This window comes from Dryas octopetala, chromosome 9 (assembly GCF_963921425.1).
Source record: "Dryas octopetala chromosome 9, drDryOcto1.1, whole genome shotgun sequence".
NCBI classification, from domain to species: Eukaryota; Viridiplantae; Streptophyta; class Magnoliopsida; order Rosales; family Rosaceae; genus Dryas; species Dryas octopetala.
In genome coordinates, this window is record NC_141374.1 from 18,613,925 (window position 1) to 18,619,924 (window position 6,000).

The window sequence follows — 6,000 nt, forward strand, 5'->3', positions numbered from 1 at the left end:
TGGGACTGTTTTCTTTTTTTGTTTTGTTAATTGTTGAATTATATGCTGGGATGCTTAATTATATATTGACAAAAATATTTATATACAATTGTTGCTCTATGTAATCGATAATATAATCCAGAACTGCGCGGGCGCAGATGACTTCACCTTGCATGTCTTTGCTGGTATTCATCTTTTGCAGGTAATGGATCGATCATGAATTAATGAAGCAATCTTTTCAGGCCTAGGCCTGGTTCTGCGCGCATATAATAATCGAGGATCAAGCACATCGATTTCAGTTTATAAACCCTAGCTGGTATGTAATCACAAATCTCTGCTTTGATCAGAACTAATAATTTGTACCTGCAATATTCTTTTCATTTGATCCTTAACTTAAATGTACGCTACGTGTTTTTCAGGTGCACTACTACGTACCCTAGGCTCTTGACAACCACCATGTCCAGTTAACCATTCATCTTTCTCTCTTGGCTTGCTTGGCTTTGCTTCTTCGTACCTCTCAATAGTTTTCAAGCTAGATTTATGTTCAATGTAAAGTACCTTGTACAGTTGTACTGTACTAATACTCATGTAATTTGGCGTTTGAAGTATTATTAATGAAATGTATTTTTCTGTTTAATTTATATATGTCATATCGATCAATCTTGGTTCTTGTTTAATAATATTGCACGTACAAACAATCCTTCGGTATTAGTTGCAAAATAGAATAAAAAAATCCTTTGACATATTGCAAATTTGCAATATTTAATTTTTGATGTTCACGATGTCCTTGATGGGTTTTATTTATTTATTTTTTGATGGCCCTTTTGTGGGTTTATGTGAGACGGAACTAATTGAAAGCTATTTTATTAATATAGAGAAAGTGAAATTGATCGAGAGTGTTCGTGTGTTATGGACATGGGAATTAAGACACTCAATATTCGTTTAGATTAACTAAGTGGGATTTGTTTGGAGCTTAATTTGTCTATCTTAACTCTAATAACACCTTATAATATTTGGGGAATGGTTGGTCGGGTTTGTGGTGAATTTGGGAAATGGGTCTGTTGGAGCTGCTTGGGATTTGAATTACAAAGAAGTTATTGTTGAGTCTCGTTCTGGCTGTGCAGTTGACCTTATCATCAGGGAAGTGGAGCTGCATCCTTTGGCTCCCATTGTGATCAGTTGTCAAGAGATGCTTAGCATGAATTGGAGTTGCAAGGTGGTTCATGTGTATAGAGAAGTGAATGGTGTTGCTGATTTAATGGTTGATTCAGGCATTGCAGCTGAGTTAGGTTATACTCTTATTTCTTCCCCACCTCCTTGCCTAGGCTCTGTCCTGGCTGTGTATAGGTCAAGGGCCATCTTGTAGCTAGTTTCTTTTTGTTGTTCTTGGGCCTTTGACTCCGACTATATATTACCAAAAAAAAAAAATTTGAGATCTCTAGTATTATTGATAATTGAATAATGAATCAAATCAAATCAAATCAAAATCTTGATAATATTGGGATCCAGCCATTTATAATTTAGTATAGAATCAAGGTGTTAAATTTCAAAATTTCGCCGAAAATTTTGATTTTTAGGTGTATGGAAATTTTAACACTATATTAAACATATTTCGAAAAATTTCGGCGAAATTTCAGTGAAATTTCGAAATTTTCCCAAATTCCTGAAATTTCGCCGAAATTTTCGGCTTGAGCAAGGAGGCAGCGACCAGAGGGAGGAAAAGGAGAGTCGGCCTCGTCGCTTGTCGTCGCCGGGGAGAGAGAAGAGATCGCTGCGGGGAGAGGAGATCGGCGCGGAGAGAAGAGAGGGAGATGGGGGAGGGAGATGGAGTAGAGAGAAGAGATAAGAGAGAGAATGAGATATATGTCCAGGGCGTGACTGACTGAGGGAGAGAGAAAGATAAGGTGGCTAATGAAGTAATGAGAGGTTGAGAGGGAAGATGACTGGAGATGTTGAGAGTTACGGGGAAAGGAAGGAAACAGGAAAAGTAAGGAAAAAAAGAAGAAAGAAAAGAAAGGAAGTTACGAGAAAAGGAAGGAAACAGGAAAAGCAAGGAAAGAAAGAAGAAAGAAAAGAAAGGAAGGAAGGAAAGAAAGAAAAAAGAAAAGAAGAACAAAAAAAAAGAAAAAAGAAAAGAAAAGAAAAGAAAAAAAGAAAAGACAAGAAAAAAAGAAAAAAGAAAAGAAAAGAAAAGAAATAAAATAAAAGGAAAAGGAAAAAAAAAATTATGATTGATTGAGGTTTGGAGCCTTTGAGCAATTAGAAAAAAAAAAAAAGTTTGGGGTTTTTTTTTCGCCGTTTTGAGATTTTGTTTAGTTATTTTTAAACCCAACACATTTTTATATAAAAAAATAATTAAAAATATCCTAAAAAGCCTAAACTCTAATATCTTATATCATATCCTAAATAATATAGATTATAAAATACATAGGATTTAGTGTATAGATTATAGAGTATAAAGAGTATTAGGATATATAGAGTATATAAAATTTAGTATTAAGATTTAGCGTATAGATTATAGATTTATAGAGTATAAAGAATATACTAATTTCATTTATTCATTATATTAATTTTATTTAACAGTATTTGCCTCCAGCGCGCATTATATTCATCTTATATCACATGAAATCTACTATATAATTTAGTTTATTCAATGTTTTTTATCAATGTAGTAGATAATATGTTAAACAAACATATGATAAAGTTTCATTCAAAATTTCCGTCGTTTCTGTCTAATTTCTGTCGAAATTTAAAAATCTTTGAAATTTGCGTCGAAATTTTCATCGAAATTTTCATTGAAATTTCCTCGAAATCCGAAATTTTATTCATTGCATAGAACCTAAATTAATGGAGACGTACACATATCAAACATTCAAAAGAACATGATACATGCTTCTAAACCGTGCTTTAGACTCTAATCCACAGGCTCACCAACTATTTGAAAAATATAGTCTTCCTCCTTCAAAGTCAAAGTCAAAGCCAACGCTGGTATTTCCACTTCTTTCCCCGACCATGTATTCTTGGTTTTACTTTCCTCATAATTTCAGAGAGTGACTCCGCGTTTTCAAATCATTTTCACTACAACTTAATTAGGAAGTTAAGGAGTTCCTTAATTATATACATATTTTTTGGCCACGGACCAGAATCTCTTTTTAGCAGAGCTAAAACATAGAACTTAGTTATGAGTCATATGACAGTAGAAATACTAAAAACAATAATCAAAAGAGTGCTTTTGTAGGTATGAAAGCAGATCTTGCACGAAGTGCTTTCGTGGACTTGGTCCAAACGCGTTGCTTCTTAAAAAAGGCTTTCCTTGAAAGTTCTTAATTTAATGGTGAATTGGTGATGAACTTGGAATCTTTGATGAGCCCGCCGTATTGGGGTGAGTAGATATTCTTAATTACTAAACTTTAAAAATGTACTTAATTAAGCATAAATAAGGCCAAACTTGGAATGGGGCATGCCCCAAGACTCACGCACAGACTTGCGCATTCTACAATAATAATAATAATAATAAATATGTTTTTTTTATATATATAGACTTTGAATTAGGAAAAACTCATATACTTTCAAGGAATATATGACACTAGTGAGTAGTGATCTATGCATGAGGGAAAGTCAATAGTAGTCGTGTATGGACTTAACATGAAGTCCATTCATTAATATAATGTAACTTAATCATATGCACGCAACAAGCTTTGTAACGTTCTATATATTTACTAGAATGAGAGGGTAATTAAGAATCGAAGATAATACACAATTCCAAGAAGGAGAGAATTGTATTATATATCAATTAAGATTATATGGGTCTCTCTTCCTCGTTGATCCGCTTTCTCACTGTGCTTGTATTCATTGCATCCATCTTGACCGTGCAACCATCTCAAGTTAATGCAGGTATATTTCATATCCTTTTAATAAGTAATTCATCATTTTGTGCAAGTTGTTTTTGTTAATTCTTGGTATATATGTGTGTCTGTTGGATGATCTGATTTGATACAAGTGTATCTTCTCTTTTTAAATTTGGGTATTTTAGCTCTACCAAAGGGTTTGTTCCTTTTTCACAGAGAGAGGTCCACCATTTTGCTAACTTTCATGAAGAAATTCTAACAATTAGTGCCCAAAAAAAATAAAAAACCAAAGAAGTTAATTTTCACAACTACACATTACAGTTCGATTCGGCATATATATATATATATATATATATGTCATGAAATTAATTAATTATGTGTTTTAACTTTTATATATATTTATGGTGGAGAAAATTAATGCAGATTTGAAGCTGAGAAAATTAGGTGGCAGAACCATGCGAAGCCCACCGCCGCCTCCCGGAGGAGGCATGAGGCACCGTCAAAACCCGGGAGGCGGCATGAGGCACCGTCGAAACCCACCTGAAAATCCATCACCGCTTTTTTTTCTATCACCTCCACCTCCTGCGCGCTGATCATTTTCCTCATCAATTCCATGTCATGTTTTAATTTAATGTGATCATTTTCACCGCTAGGTTATATATTCAGGTTGCTTCTAAAATTTATCTTGTTTATTAAATTTACTATTCGTAATTTGGCCAGATTTTTTTTTTTCTTTTCTGAGCAGATTGTTGTTTGGTCTTTTAGAAATTATCTTGAGTTTGAGCTCATACTATGTAATCGGTTTGACTTACTTTTAGTCACTTTGGACCATGCATCTGATTTATTGTCTTTAATTTATCGTAGATCATGAAATTAAGTTCAAACACCGGTTCCTATTAAAACTTAAATCTATGAGTACTATGGATTGTCGCTGACATACGACCTATTATAACGAGAGCAGTTTTGCTCACCTCCTTTAACTCAGGTGTATGCTCACCTCCCATCTAAAATGCTGCCATGTGTTTAAAAAATTACCATGAGTTAATCTATTATATTTAATTATTTATGATATTATAATGATGAGAGAGAAAAATAATTTGCCAACTCTTTTCTACTTTTATCCTTATCTTTTATTACTCAACTTTTTTTCACTTTTTTATTACCTATTAATTTTTATTTTCTCTTTTATTTATTCTAGTATCTAAAAAACCACATGCATTTAATAATTTTTGCTTTTTTTTTTGTTTGCTCTTTAATTTCTAGTATGCCTCCAGTACCCAAAAAACCACATCCAATTTTTTTGGGTCTTCTCATGTATACACCTTTTATCTACTTTTTTAATTAATTAAAAAAAATAATCCAACAACACATTTTTTTTGTTGCCTAAGAATTCTTCTTTCTTGTCTCATACATGACCTTTTCAGATCAAACAAATTCTTAGGTCAATCCAAGGTGTTTCAGCATTTGAAGAGAGAAGAATAGTTGCAACGACATAATTTTTTTTTTTTTTGAACTCATGTAACTTTTTTATTGGATTTTCTATGTATGTAAATAAGTTGTTTTAGATTTTTGTTTGGCCAACATTTTAGATTAAACTTTGCAAATGAGTTTTTTGTTCGAATTGCAAATGTGTTGTTAGAATATTTTTATTTTTTAATTAATTAAAAAAATAGATAAATGTGTATACATGAGAAGACCCAAAAAAATGGATGTGATTTTTTGAATACTAGAGGCGTACCGGAGAAGTGCAAAAAAACAAAAGAAGTAAAAATTATTAGAAATAATTAAATAAAAGAGAAAAGAGAAATTAACGGGTGATAAAAAAAAGTTGAGTAATAAAAGATAAGGATAAAATAAGAAAGGAGTTGTCAAATTATTTTTCTCTCTCATCATTATAACATCATAAATAATTAAATACAATAGTTAACTCATGGTTAGTTTTTTAAACACGTGGCAGTATTTTAGATGGGAGGTGAGCATACACCTGAGTTAAAGGAGGTGAGCAAAACTGCTCTCTATTATAACACCAAAATCACATCTTATATTAGTTTAGATTTTATTTTTACTTATTTTTCAAATAAGAAAATTAATTATTAATGATTATTTAGTTTAGTGGATTGCATCCAAACAAAACTTATAAAAATAGTTAATTAATAAAAAAAGAAAAGAAAAA